This window comes from Lygodium microphyllum, chromosome 13, assembly GCF_053477565.2.
Source record: "Lygodium microphyllum isolate KBCC chromosome 13, Lygodium_microphyllum_v1.1.10, whole genome shotgun sequence".
Classification (NCBI taxonomy): Eukaryota; Viridiplantae; Streptophyta; class Polypodiopsida; order Schizaeales; family Lygodiaceae; genus Lygodium; species Lygodium microphyllum.
In genome coordinates, this window is record NC_141147.1 from 110071474 (window position 1) to 110096542 (window position 25069).

At 38.5% G+C, this 25069-nt stretch overlaps 2 pseudogenes; both read left to right on the forward strand.

The window, feature by feature from the left end:
* The first annotated feature begins 5673 nt into the window (after positions 1–5673).
* On the forward strand, positions 5674–6899 carry LOC148027035 (uridine 5'-monophosphate synthase pseudogene; annotated as a pseudogene).
* A 5227-nt stretch (positions 6900–12126) lies between these two features.
* On the forward strand, positions 12127–12850 carry LOC148027036 (V-type proton ATPase subunit B 2 pseudogene; annotated as a pseudogene).
* The last annotated feature ends 12219 nt before the right edge of the window (positions 12851–25069 follow it).

Genomic DNA, 25069 nt, shown 5'->3' on the forward strand with positions numbered 1-25069 from the left:
AAATGGTGAAATACACTTTTTTTTGCAAGGGATTTGTTCATGATTGGTTGGGTTTAGAGAGGACTAGTCTACTATCTTCCTGGGTTAGCACACTTCTCCCCTAAAGCAAGAGGGAGCATGCCCTTACACTGTCATAAGGCTATGCACTTAGTAAGAAGGCTATGCAAAGCATAAACAAGCTTAATGACAAAAAATAAAACTAACTAAACAATGATGGAGATCACATAAGAATTACCCCAAAACAAGCTACCAAGAACACTTGCAAGGAGCTAGAGCCAAGAAGCACTACAAGAGAAAGGCCCTATAGATGCACACTATACACGCGAAAAAGCGGGCGCATGTATCAATGCGTCTATTTACGCTAGTATACAGAACGCGTCTATATATCCGTGTTTATAAACACGCCTATAGATGCGAAAATAAACGCACATATTTTTCATTTCTCATAAAGTCCCTAAATATGACCAAACCTCTTAACAGCTAGTATTTGTTTGAATACATTACCAGCTTTACTTCTTTCTGAGTATTACAAATATACATCCAATCATTCAAAGCTAACTATATATGTGTGATTTTATGCCCTATATACATCCAATCATGCCCTATACAAATGTGATTGGATAGGGCATGATTGGATGTATATACAACATAATTACACCTGGATCATAAGGACATGATATACATGTATAGGATCATAAGGACATGATATACATGTATATACGACATGATATACATGTATAGGCATACATGTATAGGACATGATATACATTACCAACTTTACTTCTTTCTGAGTATTACAAATATACATTCAATCATTCAAAGCTAATTATATATATGTGATTTCATGCCCTATATACATCCAATCATGCCCTATACAAATGTGATTGGATAGGGCATAATGATTGGATGTATATATGACATAATTATCAAAGAATTGATTGATACATGCACATGTTGCATCTATTGTGCACTTAACCTAGCCATGGCGAAAACTTATAGATCAAAGGTTGACTTGTGCATGTGCAATATATATATATATATATATATATAGAGAGAGAGAGAGAGAGAGAGAGAGAGAGAGAGAACTGATCAATACACTCACATGTCTCATTTGTTGTGCACTTAACCTAGCCATGCGTAAACTTATAGATCAAAGCTTAATCACTGATTCAAGGGAGTACCCTCACTTTTCTTGATTCTCATTATTCTCGAGGAATATACATCACAATCAATACAATCAAAGAAAAAGCAAGACATGCATGCCAATTCATAGCATGAGTAGATTGATGTAAATTAGTTGGCTTGTGCATGTGCAAGCTATTCCAATCATGTCAAGGTGCACTTATAGCTCACATAGAATTTTAGATAAGGTGGACCACATGTAGTCAATGTGCACATATCCTGTTTTCATCATCTTTAGCCACTGTGTCCACTTGTTGGTGACTAAAATAGATCACTGTAATGATACTTTGCAATACCAACAAGCCAACTACAAATCTCTTATCTATGAAATATATAAGTAAATTAACTTGGTTAATTTGAGGTCAAGTTTTCCTTCCATGGACAGTGTGGTTGGCTATCTACTTCAAGGTTATGGGAACTTGCAGAAGTCAATGGAGCATCCTAAAAATGACGATACTCTAATTACTATATCAAGTCACTTTATATACATATCTTTGATTGATTTATGGATAATATGCATTTCTCTATCTCTTTCATATACACCTTCATTGCATTATATCTCTCTAGCTAAAAACCATTCGTGCTTTATCCACCTATTGATACTTGTATGCATTTGCAAGTGGGATGGTCTAGTAAGTCACCACATATGTGCCAATTGACTTGCCAATGTGTTATCTCTTATCCTCAAGCTTTGTTATATATGTCACCACATAGGTCAATTGATTTGCTAGTATACCATCTCTTATCTTAAGATTTTCTATATATTTCACGAGTATTCTCAATCAAAAACATCATATCAAGCACATCTTGCATTAATCAAGCAGATTGGCCAACCCAACATAAATGAAATTATATGAATAGCAATGTAGATCAAGATCTTAGCTTAAATCAATGACACATTTTCGCACAATATATACTGTTAGAGTTTAACTACAATATATAATGCCTGCAAATAAGAAAGAGGCTTGATTTGTTGGACCACTATGCACATACAATCTATATATGTCATATTCCCTAAATGCATGTATTGATATTTACAATATGGAGACAAATATTTTGATATTGAAAGACTAGGAAAGTCATGTCATGTTGATCAAAAAACAACCAAAAGCTATAATCTAATCAATTTATATGTTACTGCGCGTCTGTCAATGCGTATAAATATAAGTATTATCTGCGCATATACACGCGCAATTACACACACTTACGGATACGCTACGCAAAAATTAAAAAAATAAAATAAAAGTTGTGGCTTTCTTTTCAAACCTATGCTTTTCTGCGTTTTTTGCGTGTTTTCTGTAGTTCGAGCTCGACATCACTGCTCATGTCTATCTATCACTTCATGAAGACAATGATGGAAGGAAATAAGAGTAAAAAGAGGACAGGAGGAAAGAAGAGCCAAAGAGTAAAGAATAAGAGCCAAACAACAAGGAAAAGAAGAAGATTCAAGCAACTTACCAAGGGAAGGGAGAAGGAGGACAAGGAGATTGCAACCTAGCCACCACCCATCGGAACAAGCAAAGAAGGTGAGTTCTTCTTCTCTCTCTCAATCTTGTTTGCTTTCTCTGTTTGTTTGTCTCTCTCTCTCTCTTTACATGCTATAGACTGTCATCTATGGAGGTTTTTTTGCACGTTTTTTAACCAAGTTTGAAAAAAATGGTCCGACTATGCGCGTTTGTCAGTGCGTCCAGATGACAGTGTAGATGCAGGTATAGACACACACAGAGACGTAGATATAGACGCAGCATGTAATATGTTTTATTAGCATAGGTTAATATGCTTTTTCTTGTATAGATGTGGAATCCTGGATCTTCCAACACTGATTCTGAGTTGGAACGCATGAACAACACCTTAGCGGAGTTTTCTAGAGGTGTTAATAGCTTTTTTGGAGGTTTTCCAAACAAGGAGCAATTCATGGGGGAGATGACCAATTATGTTGGTTGCCCTCCGACTGCAGAGGAGGTTTTCAGTGTGATGTCTGGGACACCTATCACATCTTTGCCTAGCACTGCCGCACAAACACCAAACCTTGGCACACCTCTACTAATAGGTACTCTATGCACTATGCATACACACAGATTAGCTGATGCACAAGGATCAGCTGAAGTACATAGATCGGCCGAAGCACGTGCATCTGTAGAAGCACATGCATCGAGTGAGGTAGAGGGTAGTGCCCGTCGAGGGAGGAGGGAGAGTCGTGCGGGAGGATGAGGAGGTCGAGGGCTTTGTGGGGATTGCCTAGGTGGTGGCTCTCGATCACCCTCATCGGAAAATGAGAGAGGTGAGCCTCCAGAAATGTACTACTCTGTCACTGATGTTGGTGGTATCTTGCATGACTTTGAGGGGAGGGAAGTGATAGCCTACTTCAAGAGTGTCGTGCATGCCATATACAAAGATTGCATGATTCCCTTCAAGCACCAAGAAAATGGTTTGTGGCAAGAGGTGCTGTGGGAGTACATAGAAGGTACTCTAATCCCGAGAATTCACGATTCCCAGATGATTGGGGATGGTCAAAGGTGAGAGACGCACTTCATAACAAGAGGTCTCACCTTATAACACGCGCCCTGGATATGGCCAACCACCCAATTGCCACCACAGGGAGTGGAAAGAGGCCAAGAAGAGAGTAGCAAAGAAAAAGACAATTCACCAGCATACAGAGGCGTGAGGTATCCAGATGGCAACCATGGGATCGTTGCATTATGGATCGGGTGGCAGGGAGTCATGGGAGGCTGAGTTTGTAAGTATTATTTGATTTCTTTTTTAAAATTAAATTTTGTAATTTCTTTCACTTCATTATGTAGTGTGTTCCAATACGTTGTATGTTCAAATGGTTTTGTAGTATCATATCGTTGGTAGGATACCTACTCCTAGAGAGGTAGGCTAACATCGAGGTCATAACCGGGCATCCACTTGGCAGTATTTCTACGAGGAGGGACTCATCACGGAGGAGCAATATAATCATGCCATGAGGATTCCACCACTAGAAGAGGTATGTTTTATTTTTTACATGAAAAGTATAGGTAACTCTAATTTATTGTTTGTAATGATATTAATATACCTTAATCCTTTGTGTAGGTGAACCCTGATGCAGTTGAGGATAGCAAAGGGGGGGACTAGCAGTAGTGGTGGCGGCAACGGCAGTGGCACAGGCAGCGGTGGTGGTAGCGGTGATGATGCCTCTTTTGAGGAGATGTAGAGGAGCCCCATGCATGCATGCCTCCCCTTGGGTTGTAATTTTCATTTTTGATATGTATTACTTTTAGTGTGCTTGCGACCATGACCATGCTTGAGGTCACAAGCACTAGAACTCATCATCTAAAAACGTTCATCTATATATATGAAATTTCGTGTTCTACATACATTGTTTTGTTTTCAGTACAAAAATCTTCGAAATAATCTTTCTCTGTTTTTCCTAAGCATATAATTTGATGTTGATGGGGAAAAAAAAACTAAAGAGCATGTGGCTTTGCAGTGTCTAATAGTGCGTCTAAATTGCAAGATAAATGCACGTCTATTCTCGTCAAAAGCTTGCAGAGTAAACACTTTTTTAGACGCATAGATATACGCGTTTATAGACACACAATATGAATATATCCACTTTTTTATAAATATGATTATATATTTATGTAGCGCGTCAATACGCGTGTCTATATGGGCATGTAATTCTGACTATAAGCACGCTTTTAGATACGAAATTGTAGACGCGGTAATAAACGCGCCCGATATTTTTTATCATAGTTCAAATATTGCGTCTATAAGCACGTCTATGGAGCCTTTTTGTTGTAGTGAAGTGAAGCACCAACTAAGAGTGAGTAAATATCAAGTGCACATAATATGTGTGGTGCTAAAAAGGGTTGCCCTTATATATAGGCTACAACTAGGATGAGTCTTGAGAGGACAAGTCCTAAGAGAAATCCTACAAGAGAGACCCTAATAAAAATTTATAAAGCAATATACAAACGTTTAATACCTCCTCTTGATGCTCAATAAATGTTATGAGTGAACAAATGTTAAAATGATTAAAAGACTTCAACAAAATGATAGATTCATGGTTGTCCCAGTCCTATGCATAGACTAGATGTGCATGAGGGATAGCCCAAAAAAGACTCCTCAAGTCAAAGCATGGGATGAAGAAACAACTCCCCACATATATGGTTGCTTACTAATGTCTAGGGTAGTCCAAGTAAGAGTTTCGCAAAGTCCATGAAGGCATCCTATTCTCATCACTCATACATAACATTTGAAAGAGCACTCAATGTAGAAGAAAAAGCCAATCCCGGCTACTAATCACATTGAGGACTAGACTTAGAAATCACCTCCCAAAATGTAGCAATGGATTCATTGAAGAAAGTGAAACAAAAGTACACCCAATAAGTACCATAGTCCTCAAGGTGAATGGTCTAATATTTCCTAAGAAGGCACTAGTTCCTCCTCTTGAAATACCACTTCATGAATCCTCCCATTGATCAGATAAAGTAGGAAGTTGCCACCATGAGGTTAGAGAAGAAGCTCTTAGGTGGGGGTGGCCACATTGGGCCACCTCACCTTGGATCCAAGGCTTTGTCTTAGTAGCTATAGGCAACCATTCTACATGTTGAGTTTTCTTCTAAGAACAATCTTTAGCGAGATTCCTTCTTGCCATGAACCCAATAGTGGTTCTTATTCTTCTTTCCTTGCTGCACTCAGAAGGCATTAGTGGTTGGTATCCCCTATAGCTTCCCTTGCATTTGCATTGATGAAGTTTTAAAGCACCAACTTTTGGAAATGATAATCAATCTTTACTACCTAGATCACTTTTACCAAGGCACTAAGGCTAATGAGGTTTGGGCCATTTCATCAATTGTGTACGTGAGGAGGTTGTAAAGTTGAGTTTGAAGAGTAAAAGCACAAAAAGATGAGTGAGCTGCCATGGATGAGATCTCTCTGAGCTCGACAAGCTTGCCCTGGCTCTTCATGATGCAGAGGTAGTCAAATTCGAGAGCTTCAAGCTCAGCAGCGGCATCACCTCCCCCATATACATAGACCTCCGTGTCATCGTCTCCTTCCCTGCCCTGCTCACGTAGGTCGCACAGGCCAACTGGCCCACCATCTCCTCCCTCCGCTTTGACATCATCTACGGCATCCCCCACACCGTGCTCCCCATTGCCACCGCCATGTCCCTTGCTTGGGGCGTTCCCATGGTCATGCGCCACAAGGAGGTCAAGGACTATGGCACACGCAAGGCCATCGAGGACATCTTCCACCCTGGCCAGGCAGTCCTGTTTCATCCTTGAGAACCTCGTCGCCACACCAGTATCTTTATCCTCAAGACTATCGCTCTGCTCACTGATGGATTGACAATAGGGGGACCATGCAAACCTACATGAGAACGGCGTGAAGCTTCATGCTGCGCTGGAGCTGACTCATATGGTGGAGGTACTCATGTAGCATGGGAAGATAATGGAAGATGTGGCTGCCTATGTGCGACAGTTTTTAGCAAAGAATCAGACGTCCTTGCCAAGCCCAGCAGAAGGGCAGGTTCCCCATCCTCCTAAGAGCAAGATGTCTTACAGCCAACATACTCTTCTTGCGTAGAATGCAACAGCAAAGAGACTTTTTGAGCTCATGGAGAAGAAGAAGAGCAACTTGTCATTGTAGATGTGAACACAGCCGAAGAGCTGTTGGCTACTGCTGAAAGGGTTTGTATAAGCTTTTTGTTTCAGTTAGAAAAACAGTGAGATCTGATGGTATAACTTAACCAATAACACAAGCAATCGATCAGTGTGAGCTTTTCTATACTTTACATTGATTTCAAGTTACACCATTGGAAAACACAACAGATCAAGGAAAAACAAAATGTATTCCTTTTAATTGTTCCTTAGAACTTAAATACACAAACACTTCAAGTCCAGAGACCTTGTTGATGTAGTAATTTGCTCCACATGAGTACAATCATCTAGCCAAGGAGGAGTATTTCTTCAAGGAGCTATCTGATTGGACTTGAGAGTGTGGTATAATTGAAGTCATCTTTACATGTCTCGGTTGTATATATATCTACCTACTGGATGCTTTCATGTACACGTTATGTGAGTTTATTATTGTTAAGGCCTTGGTTAGGAACAACACCACAATATTTGATCAAGGCGATTGCAGTACGAGTTATGAGAGACTCAGGTATTCACCATCACTTGCCAAATATGTAATCAGTAGGCCCACCTCTTAACTATGGGCACCAAACGACCACAGCTAGGCTGTGTGCAGTTAATTGACAGTGCATCTATGTCTAGTAGGTGCATTTTTTGCATCTAGAAAAGATGACGTTGTTTGATAGGCTCGTCACTTTTCTAGATGCAAAAAATGCACCTACTATAGTGGTTGTACTTTTTGCATCTATGTCTAGTAGGCTACTCATTGGAGTGGTTGCCAAAGTAGCTATTGGAAAAACTCTAGAGTTAAAATCTTATGTCAAAGGGATATTGAAGAATGTGAAATTCTTCATAGTGTTGTTTGGTATTATAGAACACCAAGAAAGCATAGGTTCAAAGGCGTGTTAAAGGGGGAGTCTCAAAGTATTGTGATCATCCATCATTCTTATGTGGATTACTGAACTTGTTTTCCTCTTTATGGTGTCCTAGGCTTGAGGTGTAAACATTGCTTGGCCTATTTCAGCTTGTGCAAGGATAGGATTTTGGCGCAATCTAGACAAACTTGTACTTAGAACTATTATATCCTTAACTTGGATCACAACTCAATTGTTATGTTTCGGGTCTTTTAGATGCTAAATATTTTACCTGCAAAGTCTATTTGGATTCTTGAGCAGAAAGTTCAAAATAATATCAATCTTGTTGTGAGAACATTCGGAGGATCGTAGGACATTCCACCAAGCTTGTTTGTATTAACTCCTTTTTAATGACCTGTGCCTTGCAGGATAGAGAGTCCACCTCTTGAAGGAGGTTTTGTAGTCAGCATTGGAAGAAGGCTATGGAGTAGGAGTTGGATGTTATTGAGTGGAATGGCACTTGGGACCTTGTGTCTAGGCATGTTCATGGGAAGGTGATTGGTGTTAAATGGGACTTTAAGACCAAATACCACAATGGTGGACCTTTGGATAAGCAAAAAGCACGGCTCATTGCAAAGGGCTTTGCATAGCGGCTAGGAGTGGATTTTTATAACATCTTTGCACCTATAGCTAGGATGGATACCATTAGGCTGGTTCGTGCCTTAGCTAGCGATGGCCAATTTATCAACTTGATGTGAAGTTTACCTTTCTTAATGGTGATTTGAAGGAGGAGGTCTATGTTGATCAATCTTTAGGCTTTTCCATCATAAGATGTACAGGTGTATAGGGCGAAGGCCCTTTACGGCCTCAAATGCAATCACAATTTATGAATAGCCATTCAATGATCCTTCAGTAGCTCCTACTATTGGCAAAGTTGTACTAGTAGGGCATGACATATTTGCAAAGAATTCATGGTATTGAATTGGCGTGGCAGGATTGCTGGGTTTCATTCTCGGGGGGGTCACTCATGAATATATGTATATATAACGTGAGTTCAAAATAAGGGGTTTTTAAAGTACCATTTTTATACATTTTTAACATACAGAAGGGTGTCATATAAAGGGGTTACTTACAGATTGAATAGAAAAGGGTTGTGTTTTATTGAAAAAAAATTCACAGATTAGGATATTTATAAATAGGTCATGAACGCACATTATATAGAGAATATATATATAGTAAACCCCCCGAGGTTTCATTGTATTGGTGTTTTACTTTTCTTCTAAACTAGTATGACATAGGCATAAAGAGTGAGTACATATGGAGATTAAAAATTTGAAAAGGTTAATTATCTTGTGTGTAGGGTACATACCTTATTACATCTATGTTTGTATATGTTAGGTGTGTTTATAGGCTGATGTGCAGTGTGTTTTACGGACTATGTGCAGACACAAGGAGCATTTGTAGTTACTAGCTTTTGTTTTATGCATGTGCACAAACATGCATTAGTTTATTCATTCTGTATCCTTATGTTCATGTTGATGGATTATGAAGAAGGTTTTATGTACATATTTGTTTGTTGTGTGGAAACTGTTAGGTACAATATTAATGAAAATGAACCAACAATTTTTTTAAATGTAACTTTGTTTGGATTTTTTTGTATTGTTTGGTTTTTTTATTGTGGGGCCTTTTTGTGGTGAGAGAACTGAGGCCACTCTCATGGTCAACTAGGATCTACCAGTAAAAAAAATGAATATCCCCGTGAGCTAGACTATGAACTAACCTGCACAGAATTGGAAGGAGTGCTCAGTTTGGTAGAAAAGGTATTGCAACACATGTAGAGCTTGTAAGCAGCATGATTGCAGTTTCGCTTTTTACCAGCATGCAGTAGAAGGGCATTTATCTAGACAGGTTTAGCTTCTTGCCCATTCTAAGGGCATGGAGTGCTATTGGAGCTGTGATGTATGGCAAATCAATACATGATATGGTTCTCAAATGTGGACTTGAATCAGATGTTGAGGTTATGAATATTGTCATTGACATGTACAAAAAGTGTGCAAGTCTGGTGGAGGCATGCAAAGTCTTCGACATGTTGTCATGTAGAGATGTAGTGTCATGGAATGCATTGATTGTAGGATATACTACAATTGTGGATAGCTCTTGTGCTCTCAAGCTTGACATGTTTAGCTTCTTGTCCATTCTAAGGGCATGAAATTTTGTTGGAACTATGATGTATGGTAGATCAATACATGATATGTACTCAAATTTGGGCTTAAATTAGATGTTGAGGTTATGAATACTGTCATTGACATGTACACAAAGTGTGCAAGTCTGGTGGATGCATGCAAAGTCTTTGACAAGTTGTCATGTAGAGATGTAGTGTCATGGAATGTATTGATTGCAAGATATGCTATAGTTGGGGATAGCTCTTGTGCTCTCAATCTTGTCAATGAAATGCAAAAAGAGGACAAAAAACCTCATATATTCTTTTTTGCAAGCATTGATAAAGCATGCACAAGCCTAGGAGCTTTGGAAACAAGTAGGTGGATACATGACCAAATTCAAACGAATGCATCAGAGGGATATTGAAAAAGACGAAGCTCTTTTTGTTTCACTTATAAAAGCATGTGAATATAATCAATATACTTGTCCATGTTGAATCACTTCTTGGTTTGTCATTATTCATGGCCAAGTGAACTTTGAAATTTTACTTGTTGCATATTGTCATAGTTCTAGCTTTCTAAACAAAATGTGTAGAAGATATATTGTGATAAGGGTGGTTTCATTTGTATTCTTATTTTTTGTTGATGTCTTCTATGGTATATAGGTTGTGCAATTACAAGAGACAGGGTTTTTTGAATGGTAGCTTGTTTGAATTTGACTAGTCATTGATGAGTGTTGTCCTAGATGGCCAAGATTTGGCTCTATCAATGCATAATCTAGAGCTCCAAACTTCAAGCATGGCTACAAGAGTAGATGGCCTTGGAAGTGAACATACACTTGACTCAAATTCATCAAGTCCTAATTGGTCTAGGTCTTCTGATTCAAGAAGAGGGGCCCTCATCTAGTATTTGTGCATTGAGATGTCGGTTCATCTCAACATGCATATCCTATGTAACAAGTTGGATCCTTCACTCAACGACATTTAACTTTGTTGATGCCATGCATATATGAAACTTTGGAGAACAAAAATTGGGCAACAAGGAAGGCAGCATACTGAAACACTTACTCGCATTGGTTTCAATCTTGGCCTTGCATTAGTGTCTTTCAAGTCAATCACCTTGAGTATCCTTGAATCTTGTCGGTTTGACAAGGGTTGTTCTTTACCATTGTATTATTTTCTTTCGATGCTTTTTGTTGCATTCTTGAAAGACATGCTTTATCTATGAATATATATAATTTCAAATTATTTCCTTGCTTAGGTGAAACAAGTAAGAGACAGTGTGCATGATGCAATGCAACTATGGAAAAATCTTTCAAGGGGGCAGATTGTGAATCTCCTTAGTCACCAAAGAAAGCTGGATTTTTTTTTTTGAAATATATCTAGTTGTCTAGTTGTGCAACCTATTTGGAGGAGGTTGGGACTACAATAAAAAGGCATATCTAGTTGTCTAGTTGTGCTTCTCATGCTTTAAGTGGTGAGAAATTATCATTTCTTTTAGTGAATGAAGCTTCAAATTTGTCTTATTGGTCAAAAAGTGTAGGTTTAGAGGTGTTTAGAGTATTATAGTATGTCTGTTATAATAGCTATAGATAGATTTCTCTCTTGATCCATGGCATTCCCTATAATAGCTATAGATAGATTGCTCCAGCTCCTGTTGCCAATGCCATCCCTTATATCACAAGAAAATTTCAATCATTCCCTACTTAGAAAGAAAAAAGGGAATTCCCTATCAATTTCCTACTTAAGAACATACATAATTAGGGTATGTAAATGATCATAGGAAAAATGGAACATTTCCTAGTTAGAGAAAATTCCTACATAGAGAAAATTCCCTATATAGTTCCCTACATAGGAAAATTTGCCTATGTAGGAAATTTTCCCATAGGGAAATTTCCCTATGTAGAAAATTTACCATGTGATTTCCTAGTTTCTCTAGCTAGGAAATGTTCCATTTTCCCTATCATTTACTTTTCCTACTTATGTGTATGTGAAGTGTTCTAGCCTACAATAGGCACATGAAGAGTTTGATAAGTTGCCAAGTCGAAGCATTGTATCATAGGGCATAATGATCATTGGATATGCCTTGCATGGCCCCTTCAATATGGTCCTCAAACTCTATAATGAAATACTAAAGAAGGGTATTGATCTAGATAGGGTAATTCTTGTAGGTGTGATGAAAGTGTGTGCAACTACAAAAACAATAGGCCAAGAAAGGTTGGTACATGATCAAGCCTATCTTGGATCTCAAAAGCTCCAATTTTGTGAGAACTTCAAAGCACACACAAAAAGGTATTTATGCTCCGCAACAGGTCTACCTCACAATGAAATTATAGCCCAGATCTGCTACCAAGCAGGTCTTGTGAAATGATACGAAAATCTGATGGATGATGTTCAAGAAGATAACTTTGCTATAGTGTTTGTGGCCATGGGAGTAAACATGGAAACTAATCATTTTTTGAAACATGACTTTGAAAAAAATGGCTTGATGGAGACATTCACTTTATTCTTGAATTTGGCAAATGATCCTACCATTGAGTGTATTATTACTCCTAGGATTGCCCTCACAACAGTTGAGTATCTAACATATAATCTTGGCAAGAATGTACTTGTTATTCTCACAAACATGAGTTCTTATGTTGATGCTCTACGAGAGGTCTCTACAATACGAGAGGAAGTTACTGGGTCGTCATGGATAACCTAGTTACATGTACATTGACTTGGTCACAATTTATGAGTGTGTAGGAAGATTCCAAGCGAGAAAGAGATCCATTACAAAAATTTCCATTTTGATCCTGCCAAACAACGATATTACTTATCCAATTCCTAATTTTACTGGGTATATTAATGAGGGTCAAATTTACATTGATTGACAGCTTCATAATCGATAGATTTATCCTCCAATCAATGTTCCTCCATGTCTTTCATGATTGATGAAGAGTGCTATTGGGGAGGGGATGCAAAGAAAAGATCATGCGGATGTTTCAAATCAACTCTATGCCAACTATGCAATTGGCACTATAAGGATATAGGGGCATAGCAATAGGTGTTTGTGACATAGATTAGCAGCATCACTTTTTGCATCACAAATAGCAATGCAAATAGCGATAGTACAATGAGAAAAAAAAAACCAAGCAAAACCCAAGCGCGACATTTTTTCGTAAAGAGTTTGAGAGAGTGTGAAAGAGATCATGGCTTTGAGAGGGAGAGGAAGAGGAAGAGAGAAAGAGAGAGAATGAGAGCTTCTCACCGCCGTCGGTGCTACCATCGCCATTCATGAAGAAGAGGAGAAAGTGCAGGAAGGAAGAAGAGGGGCCGTCGTGAAGAGGAGATGAAGAATCCATCCTTAGGCCTTTGCGGTGAGTACATTTCCTTCTCTTGGTTTGTGCTTGTTCTTTCTTGTTTTCTTTTGTTTGTTTTTTTTTTTTAGAATGAGGTGCATTGAGGGAGAAAGAGAGAGTAAACATGAAAGATAACAAAGAGAGAGAGAGAGGGAGGGAGGGAGAGAGGAGAATGAGTGGAAAAACACGAGGGGGTGGAAAGAAAGAAAGAGAGGGAAAACAAAGAGAGAGAGAGAGAGAGAGAGAGAAACAAAAGGGGGAGAGAACATAAAACGAAAAGCACAAAGAGAGGTGGATAAATTGTGTGAGATTAGTTAGAAAACTAATGCTACTCTTCGAGGGAAGGGAGTCTTTAAATTGCCCAGGATTTTTATACAACAAAGTGGTCTTGGTTAGCCAAGAGAATTCCATTAAAAATCTAAAATGCTAAATTAGGTCAAGTTAGGAAAGAATGATCGAATTTCAACTATCCTAGTGTGTCATCCTAGATCCAAATCAATGTTATTTTAGGGGGCCTGAGTCGACACTATATCTTATTAATAAAGTGGTTGATGCATATTACTCCCCTCATTTCTCACTCTCTTTAAACCAATGCAATATTCTACTTAAGTTTAAGAGATGATAACAAAGTAGTTATTCTAAGCTAATATTAGATAACCATGGTAAGAGACTATAGTCACAATTAAGACTTGCTTTAGGTTGATCCCTGTGGGATTGAGGTAAAACTTTTCCTATGTGATAGACTTAATTTGGATAAAAAGGGATCAATTTGTGCACACCTTAGATTGACTTTATGATCTTTCTACATTATAAAACATGTTGGATATGGAATGGTATGTATTGCTTTATAAATACCGATTATCTTCCCTATATTAGAACCAACACTAAGTAGATATAGTGGATAGAAAATCTAAAAATTATTTAATGTTTATTTTAAAGGAATCTATGGTTAACCACACTATTAATGTGTCTAATTTCCATGTATCTAAAGTTATGTATTGTAAACCAAGATGTTTCAGTTGACATTAATTTTATGGAGTTACAAGAGAAGAAATCCCTTCTCAAACAAATTAAAAAAGAAATAGAGACTGAGAACAAAAAGCAATTGTTTGTCATAAGGTAGAGAAAATGGAAAACGATGATGGTTGTGATGTTCAAGATTGCGAGCATATCTTAATCAGCATGTCTCGTGTCCTTGCTCTCAATGCAAACTAGCAATCAGACGAAAGCGTCACTTGTCTATAGAACACGTACGATGTTTCGACAAGTTCTAATCGAAGATTATTGATCAAGTGATCTCAAACTTTGAGCAAACGGTAAGAAAAATGTGTATCAATTATGCCTTATATTTGCAAACTAATTGAATAACATATACAAAAACATGAAAATGTGGCCGTAAATTTATACAGGGAGGTGATGTCTCATCCCAAGGAGGATTGCACCTATTGTGGCTAGTTAGAAGAGTTCATGGACATACAATGGATGGAGTGTCTGAGCCAATCCACCACTTGGAAAGCACGACCCAATATATACCATGAATACCAGAGGAGATAGACAGCCTTTTCGACTTTCCTAACACAAACTTGGAGCTTGATATGGAGGCAATAATTGATGCATTGATACCCGTGGATGCCGAGACATCTAATCTGCTAAGAGAGGAAGCATCCATACCATTATATGATGGATGCCGAGTATCTCGCCTGAAGAAATTACTTGTACTCCTAAGTGTGCAAGTAAAATACGGGGGGAGCGATATGAGTGTGGTCGAGTTGTTCAAGTACCTTCAACATATGCTTCATTGATTTCTTTTCGGCACCATTATGAAAAATAGTTATGCTTTTACAAGGTGTTAGATGATTTCTTTTCAGTTTGCTAAAGTATCATATATTAACACTTGAAAATATCATGCATGAGTCTTGTAATGATTATTGCATCCATGCATGTGTCAATTATTGCTTGTTGTTTCGAGGGGAGTATAAGACTATGGAGACATGTCCAAAGTGTGGTGCTCATAGGTATGGACAAGACTAGAAAGGGCAAACCATCCCTCAGAAAGTTCTTAGATATTTTTCACTTATCCATTGTATATGCCACATGTTTCATATGTCAAGTATGGCATGGCAAGCTTGACAATGTGGCATGCGTAGAATAAATCCATAGATGAAGTCCAACAAATATCAATGGATTCACGCACATGGAGCCACATTGACTCTACTTTTCCAAGCTTTCTACGACGAGAGTAAAGGAATCTTTGGCTCGTGTCTTGCTCTAGATGGTGTGAACCCATTCGGTCTCCGCTCAACTTCTTATAGTGTGTGACATGTAGTCCTTGTTAACTACATCCCGCCATGGATTTCTATGAAGAAATGGCACATGATCCTTAGATTGCTCGTTCCTGGCCACTACAAAGTCAAGAATATGGACATCTATCTCTGTCCATTCGTCATGAATGAGATTAAGATTTTGAGGGAGAAAGGGGTTGTCGTGGAAGATATGAGTAAGTGCAATGGTCGAAGGTCTACCAATATATGATCCATTCTCATGTAGACCATGCATGACTTTTCAAGATTTGGGGAGTGCTCACAAAAGTAGGCTTCCATTCTCATTGGTCATATCTATCATAGCTCTTTCAAGTTTGTATTCAATAAATAGAGGTATTGGAACAAGTCTAGTTACCTTAGGTTATCATGCATGTCTATTGTGTGGGCCATAGTTAGACTCCCGAATGTCATGAACCATGAATAAGATGGCATATCAAAGACACATCTCTTTCATGTTGGAGAGTCATGAACTAAGGGAAGGTTTTCTTGAATGACCTTCAATATGAATAAATTCCCAAAGCTGGTACGAGTGGAAAATGATCCACATAGAGTCACATCCAAACGGAATGTGACAGTTCTCGACTTTCTATGAGTTGTCGTATTGGACCCGCTTATAGATGAACCACTTGTTGGATCCCATGCATATTTTGAAGAATGTGGGTAGCTTAATATAGGATCACATTATAGGAAAGAGAGACATTGCAAAGGCATGAATGGATTTGAAGGAGGTTGGGAAGATGAAGGTGCTTTGGCCATAGTTGAGTGTGTTGATGGTCGCTTGTAACTATCTCATGCTCCTTGGGTTTTTTACACTAAACAAGAGTGCATTGTGAACAAAATTATCAGGTCTATTCGAACTCGAACAGGTATCATGCATTCTCTCAAATATGTTTTTTCTAAAGGCGACCAACTATCAAGGCTAAAATCCCATGATTGGCATAAGATATGTCAGGTTTGTACTTGCATCCGATTATAAGTGGTCTATATATTTTTCTATTTGGAGTCTAATCGATGGTTGTAATGCTTTTTCATTTGTGATAATTTATACTATCGATTGTGATCGCAAGATGCCTCACTCCAAAAATAGGCGGGACAACTTATAGTTATCAAATTTACTGCTATGGATCTCATAGAAGGAGATCAAGACACCCTCTATTGAATCTGCAAGGTGGGGAGCAGTGGAGATGGTCTGTGTATTTGAGAAGTACCTTCCCACAAGCATGTTCACAATATAAACCCACCTCTTGGTGCATCTTGTAGATGAAGTGGAGATTGCAGGACCTATCTATATGGAATGGATGTTCTTCTTGCAGCACTTCATGAAAACCCTAAAAGGATTTATGTGACAGTGAACTCGCCCAAAATGTAGCATAGCTGAAGATTGGTTAATGTTGGAGGTATTAGTACATATTTCACACTGGCTACCAACAGTGGATTCAGATACAACAATATGCTATGGTCACTCGTTGAAGGACAATGATAGATTACCAGAGATGTGGTGGTTGGAAATGGGGTAGAAAAAAGGATGGATGCTACAATGGAGAAGAAAGTGAATCATTTTTGTATGTTACACCATGAATTCATGGAGACATGGCTTGCTAGATATGAGCAAGCCAAGAAAGATCGAGAAAAAGTGCGATTGGAATTTTTACACAATACAATGAGATTGGAATTTTTACTCAATACATGCCATCGAATGATTTGATATCTTGAGGGCATGGAGGAGATGTTGTGGTTTATGTCTATAGGATGGTCACATGGAGCTTTGATCGCACCCTCTTGCGAAGGGATGGAGGTCTTTACAGAGGAGTGGGAATACTCGAGGGGATGTAGTCCAAAGGTGACCACATATTCTATAAGATGTCATATCTAGATTTTATATGTGACAATTAATCTAAGTGTTTCAATGTATAGTACAAAATATAGAGTGCAATGTAGTCACGTGGGTAACATTTTTGTGTTGAGCGCATCGACAAACTGCACTCCACAACGGATTATGGTGCCGTGGCAAAGTTTGAGTAAGAGAGTCGATGGTAAGCCACAGATCCAAACACCATTATAGATTATGGAGTATTTTATGAACTTGCAAAGTGTTATCTCAATGGATTACCATAGCTTCTCCATGATCATATTCGATGTGCAGTGGTTCAAAATGGTACTAGAAGGAGCCACGGCAATCATTTGACGAGGTCCATTTGGATTTCTCAAAATATATTTCAAAAAAGATAGACGGATTTGCATGACATGTTTGTCTTTCCAATCCATTGTGAACACATGCATAAACTATGTTTTAAAATTTTATCACGGCACAGATATGTCACAAATGTTGAATCTCTCTTGTATGTGATTCTAATGAACATGTAAATTTCTATCCCAACCCTCAATAACCTTGATGGTGATATGTTGTGCCTTCAGCTCCCTGAAGTGTGACAGTGTCTGATGAAAGAAATGTTCCCAGCGTAGATAAGGATAGTATGTAGATGGAGGGGTTGATACTGCAAGGGGTGGATGTCGGCTTGGAGTGTTATCAAGGAAAGACAAGAGGCCAAGAATTCTTTGAGAAAGAGGTGAACTCATCATTTTGTGGTGACATGTCTATCAACCTTCTAGTGTATGGGGAGTTGTGTTAAAAGATTGATATGGGACAATAGGCTACGTTATACTTGCAGCATTTTCCTACTCAATTAATTGATGAATCGCTTATAAGGATACTCTAGAATATACATCTAAAGTAACATCATTTTTTTCAAAGTTATATTACTATGCTTTTCTTGAATATTTATATTGATTATGCTAACATTGATTTTGGTCTGTTTAGGTGACCTTTGATGATACTTGGAGAGCACGATGAGTCAAGGGATGAGTGAAGAAGATTTGGAGGAGATATTCACCCATATGTCTCCAAATCAAGTCACTCAATTTAGAGATATGGCAAACTAGGAGAGATATCTCAAACAACATCATGCTGTTCTATTAGATCTACTTTGGCATGCTCTGTTGCTTTAGTTTTGAGTAGTCGAGGTCGATCTCTAGGCCGGAAAGAGGGAGTGGTTTTGGGGGATGCTATAGAGATGTGGATACACTAAGCCCAAGGTCGAAACAATTACAAGTGCTATTCCTCGCTCTCGTGCAGGTTTGAGAGAGGGTGGCTAAGATGGTTGTTGTGGAGGCATCGATGTAGTGTCTTTGTCTCATTGTTCTTGTGGAGTTGTGTCACCTGTAGGATATGTCTTATCCGTGGGGACATCTACTCTAGTGACTCCAACTTTTGCTCAACTATTCGTACAGGTGGTACCCCTATGGGTGTTACTCGAAGAGATGCCACTCTCGTGGGTACACTAGATGTATAGGGGTCTCCTAGTTATGCCAAGGAGTGTGGTTGTAGGCTCGAAAGGATACATTTTATACATGCCCTAAAGGGGTATGGATACCTTGTAGATGACAAGATAGGAGGCATGATTATGAATGATGAGGGGAGGAGGGTCATGGCTTGTATGACAGAGTTGTGCCAACAAGTTTTTCGGCACAATGTCTTGGCCCATTGGAAGAACATACCCAATGGGAGCAAGGACTACATAGTAGTATCCTTGCATGAGGAGTTTCTAGTACCCACTTTAGCAAATAGGTTTTCTAGATGCTAGATGATGGAGTGCATACATGCATACATGCATACATGTCACACAGATGATTGGATGCACGCAAAGCACTCAACTCGAAGCTTGAGTGACTCGACATTGTCGCAGCATGTAGGGTTGAAGGTCACCATACGGGTTTGGCAAGAGAAGAATGTATGGGGGTTCAAGAGCTTTTACCCTGAAGATGGTAGAGATAAGATAAGGGTTGAAGGTTTCAAGCCAAGTTCTTGAAGATAAGAGATAGCAAGGTGAAGGTAGATTTAGGGAGAGGAGTAGACGGAAGAGAAGGGATTCGAAGAGATTAAAGATGTAGAAGAATACTCCAAAAAAGAATTAGAAAATATACAAGAATACTAGTAGAGATGAAGCTTGTCAATTTCTTTCAGCATTATAAGAAAATATAACTGTAATAGAAAAAAATATGTATAAAATAATACCTTCCTCTATGCTGTTCAGATCGCCAATCTGATCCCCCCATTGGCTACGAAAGGGGGTATTCAAAACCAAGATGCCTGGGTAAAATTCTGCTGGATCACTCATTCTTCATCTCCTACTTTGGAGTGTTGTTCACAGCCTGAAAACAACGATCGCGCATCGCGCGATTTCGTCAATCTCTCTTTTTACATAAAATCCTCTCAAATTGGCTAAAAGCTACATGCTTTCTTTTGCATGTTATCCTAATCTAGAATTTATCTATAGTTTTATGGATTTTTACAAGAGATAATATCTAGAATATCAAAAATTGGCTAAAAACTTATCCAAAAAAATCTAATATTTTGAACCATGGATACTAGTACTAATGTCTAAAGTGGCATTGGCAATCTAAAAGGAAGCCACACTCTAGATTTTTTTACATGATGTGCGTGTAGCGCATGACATCCACCCCCTCCTAACCTGCACATCCTTTGGCATGTGCCAAAGTCTTACGAATTTGAAGTGTCAGAAGAAGTATCTTCTGCCATGTCAATGTCTACATCTTCTGCCTCTTCCTCTTCCTCTATGTCTTCATGCTCTTGAATTATATTCAAGTCTTCTAGCTCATATGTTGAACTTTCTCTTCGTTTGAAGAGCTTGATTATTTTTTTATCTATGGGTATCTTCATGCTTGTTCCATCCAATTCAATCGATGAATATGTGGCATTGTCATGAACAACCTTTACCACATATGGATCAAATCAACGCTTTACCATCTTCCTAGAATCAGTGTATTGATTGTCTAGGCTGTTGACATAGACAAGCACCCAATCATTTTCTTGAATTGCTCTTGGCCAAAGTCAATGTCGCTTATCAAGTCTTCTTTTGTTCTTTAGTCTTGCTGTCTTTAGCTTCTTAATAGTTGCTTGAACATCTTCAGGCCTTCTTTCTAGTTGCCATATGCAAAAAGTCAGCAACTCTTCTCTACTAATGCCTTCCTCCCAAGATAGATGACTCCATGTGAGAATAGATTCTTCAATTGGCATAGTTGGTTGTTGTCGATGCATAAGTTCTGCTGGCATATAGCCACTCACTATATTGTGAATAGTCCAGTCAGTCCATAATGCAAAAGGTAGCATTTTACGCCATTCTTTGATATTTTCTCTACAAGACTTTGCTAGAGCTTTGAGAATATGTTAGTGCCCTCTCTTACTTTTCCCATTGCCTTCAAGGTTGTAGGGTGATGTTAAAGCCAACTTAATACCTAATTGAGCAAAGAAATTGCGTGCGTCATTAGCATCCAACTCTCCTCTATGTGCAGTTACTTTACCGACATAAACATATCTACAAAATGCTTCTTCAAGCAAAAAACAACAAACAACTTGAGTGGATTTGGTTGTTAAGGCTTTGCCCTAAACTTGATTGGTTAGATCCTCTCTTGCAAGCACTAAATATCTCATATCCCATATTCTTATAGGCATGGTGACAAGATTAATAACCCATATATAATGTGTAGACAAGGGATAAGTAGGTTGTAACCCATCTCGATGCTTGACCATAGAATACATCTGATACACATAACATGTTTCAACAAAATGTGTTATGTCCCGATACATGTTTTGCCACCAATATTTTTCTTTGACTTTAATAAAGGTTCCCCATATGCCTCTATGTCCTGTCCACAAGCTTTCATGAAATTCCTTCATTATCTATTGTTGTAACCTTTTGTTATCTACAACTCGGACATGTGCTCCTTTCTTCTTCTTTGCACGCTTCCATAGATGTCATTCTTTAAGAAAAAAACCATAAGCTTTCCTCTTGATATGATTGAACTCCTCATCACTCCAAGTCTCCTTCTTTATCATTGTGCTCAAATATTAGCTAATATTCAGCCAATCTTCCTCATAATCTTCTTCAAGAAAATGAACTAAAACTTGAGCAATGCAATGAGCATGCTGGCTTCTAGTTGACCATTCTGTTGTCTTCAGCTTTGGACCAGTATATGTAGTAACTAAAAAAAATGTATTTTTAGCATAGCCATGGAATGAAATTCAACAAGTATAGATTCTTCAGCTTCATCCTCTTCCATCAACTCTTCTTCATTGTCATATCTTGCACATGATCACATGTGAGCAAATGGATTTACGTTTCCTAAAATATGATTTAATTTGGGGTTGAGAGACTTAATATATGTAATCCATCTTAGCATAGCAATGTCGGGTGTAGAGCGGTTGGCAATCATGCCCAAGAGTGGAAGACAATCAGTTTCTACCACTATGGAAGCACCTATAAAGTATTCATGATCACACATTAATGCTGTTACAACTCCCCACAATTTCCTTTTTACTTGTGCATACCTTTTTTGACGTTCATTGAGAACTTTTGCTCCAAAATGAATTGCATACCTGTTTCCTTCAAGATCCTCTTGGCCAACAGCCCATCCTATTCCAATGGGACTTGTATCCGCAGTAAGGATGATGGGTTGACCATTTGAATAATCAGCCCATTTGAGAGTGGGGGCTGAAATTAATAGCTTCTTTAATTTACACATAGTGGTTGTATGCTCATTACCCCAAGAGAATCTTTGGTCTTTTCTTAATAATTGACAAAGATTTTCGGCTACATGAGCAAAATGTGGTATCCATATGAGATAGAATACACATGCACTAAGAAATCTTCTTACTTTTGAAGCATTAGTGCATTTTTCTTACATTCTGCTGATGGCATCTATCTTAATTGGCGAAGGTTTGCATCCATAGGGACCACATAGATGACCAACCACTAGGACTTCTTCTACTCCAAAAATTCCCTTATCTCTAGAAAGGGTAAGATGTACCTCTTCTAGCCTTGTCAAAATCCTATCACAATCATGAATATGGTTAACTACAAATGTCGTGGAACCATCTTTGTCAAGCTCCTCATTCTTTTCATTGACTTCACATCCCTTGATAGGTACATCATCAAGAAATAGAAGAGTAAGTTGTGGAATAAAGTCCCTTAAGACTTTGTGCATGGCATTCATTATATGGGCTACAGAGTTTGTTGCACCTTGTGGTAGAGTGCACATGCAGACAAATCCAAGAGGTGTCTTCATTGTGGTAATGTCTTGGCTTTCTAATGAAAGCTAAAATTGGTCATATCCTGAATATAGATTGCCCATAGAATAAATTGCTCTACTTGCAAAAGCTTCAACAAATTCGTCAGCAATTGGACCCAAACCAACATTTCAGATTGTGACATGATTAATAGGTTGTAGATCTTGAATTAATCATAAAGATCCATTTTTCTCGGGCACATTAAACCATCGGTTTGAGTAAGATGCTGAAGAAGATTCTAAAATCTTCATTTTGATCTTCTCATTTAGAAGTTCCAATAATTTGGGCAAATGCCCCCTTGGAATAGGAATGGGCTTGAGGTTTCAAGGCACATGTGGGACCGTAAAAATGACCATAGGAGCCACAATATTTGGATCCACACAATCTATTTTACTTAGTTGAAATGCAAAAGCTTTTTTATGTTTCATTAGCATTTACATAAAAGAGTGTTTTTCAACTGGCGAAAAGAAATAATTTTCACCTATTTTGAGCTTTTGTATACTTTCAAATGTGAACTTGTGACCAATGTTGAAAGGATCACGAAGACTTGGTTGATTTGCTGCCCTATCAGCGAGCCCTTCACTTTCAAGAGGCAATGGGACTACCACAGGTTTAACTTTCTTATCCACCATCTTGTATTTTGTCTCCACTTGCGTTTCAACCTTGTTGAGTAAACCAATGTCTTCCTGCTCAACAATTTCTTGAATTGTTTGATAAAAATCCAATATACATATTTCTATGGACTGATTTTCAGCTTGATTTTCTCATTTGAAGATTTTTGGTTGCATTGCCTATGTTCACGTGCCAGATTTTCTCATATTTCTCATTTAAAGATTTTTTGTTGCATTGCCTATGTTCATGTGCCAGATGAGTTGAGATCCAAGTTGGATCCAAAAGCTGAGAAGTGCATCTTTATTGGTTACTCTCTGCAGGCAGAAAGGGTATAGATGCTATAACCCTTCTACTCGTAAGTTTATAGTGAGCAGAGATGTTGTTTTTGATGAGATGAGTAGCTGGTATAAATCAATAAATGTGATTGATGATATAGATGCACAAAATGGTAATGCTGCACAGAATTCACAATAGCAGCCACAAAATATTAGTGGACCTGGAGTGTCCTCTAGCAGTGGTTCACATTCTTCACCATGGACAAGGAGATTGAGATCAGGAGAATCTTCTCTAAGCAATGCAGATAGTGGTATGCAGGTATCATGAAAAGGAAAAGAGAAGGTAGATCAACCCATGTTTGATGTGAATGCAGGTCACTCTTATCTGGATGGTGAATCCAGTGGCTCAGAACAGAGCATTGATAATGAATTGGGTATTCCTTCTATTGTTACACCTGGAGTAAGGAAGACCAAGGATGTTTTGAGAGCACATGAAAGTGAGCCTACTTTGCGCAGGTCTACCAGAGCTAGGTATCCTATGGATAGGCTGAAATATGATGGATTTACAGCCATTCACTATGCATATATGGTCAAGGTGATACAGGAACCAGAACCTAGTTCTTTTGAATAAGCCATGGGAAAATAAAAATGGGAAAAAGCCATGGATGAAGAAATGGATGCCTTGGAAGCAAATGCTACATGGGAATTTGTACCTTTACCTAAAGATAAGAATGCAATTGGTTATAAGTGGGTTTATAAGGTGAAGCACAATGCAGATGGTTCTGTGAACATATACAAGGCAAGATTAGTAGTCAAGGGGTATGCACAAACATATGGCATTGATTATGAAGAAACATTCAGTCCGGTTGCAAGGATGGCAACCGTAAGAGCAGTCATTGCTATGGCTGCATCAAAGGGATGGTCTTTACATCGGATGGATGTAAAGAATGCATTCTTACATGGTGATTTGCAAGAAGAGGTATATATGGAGCAACCACCAGGTTATGTGCATGCTATTCATCCTCAGTTTGTTTGCAGGTTGAAGAAAGCCTTGTATGGCTTGAAGCAAGCACCTAGAGCATGGTCTGACAAGATAGGACGGTATCTTGTCACTATTGGCTTTCAGATTTCCAAGGTAGATTTCTCACTTTATGTGAGAAAAACAGAGAAAGGTATTATGCTACTTGTCATTTATATTGATGATTTGATTATGACAGGTGATAGTGATGAAGATATCCTTCATGTGAAAATGCTATTGAAGCATAAGTTTGAGATGAAGGATTTGGGAGAGCTGCGTTATTTCTTGGGCATTGAGGTGATTAGATCACCAAGTGGGATATGGCTCTTGCAGAGGCAGTATGGATTGGACATGCTGTCCAAATATGGGATGACAGGCTGTAAGCCTATTTTAGTTCCTTTGGAGCAGAATGTGAAGCTGAGCGCAGATGCAGGTGAGCTTTTGGAAGACCCTACTATGTACAGACGCATAGTAGGAAGTTTGATTTATATGACTATTACCATGCCAGATTTGAGCTATGCTGTTGGATTGGTAAGTCAG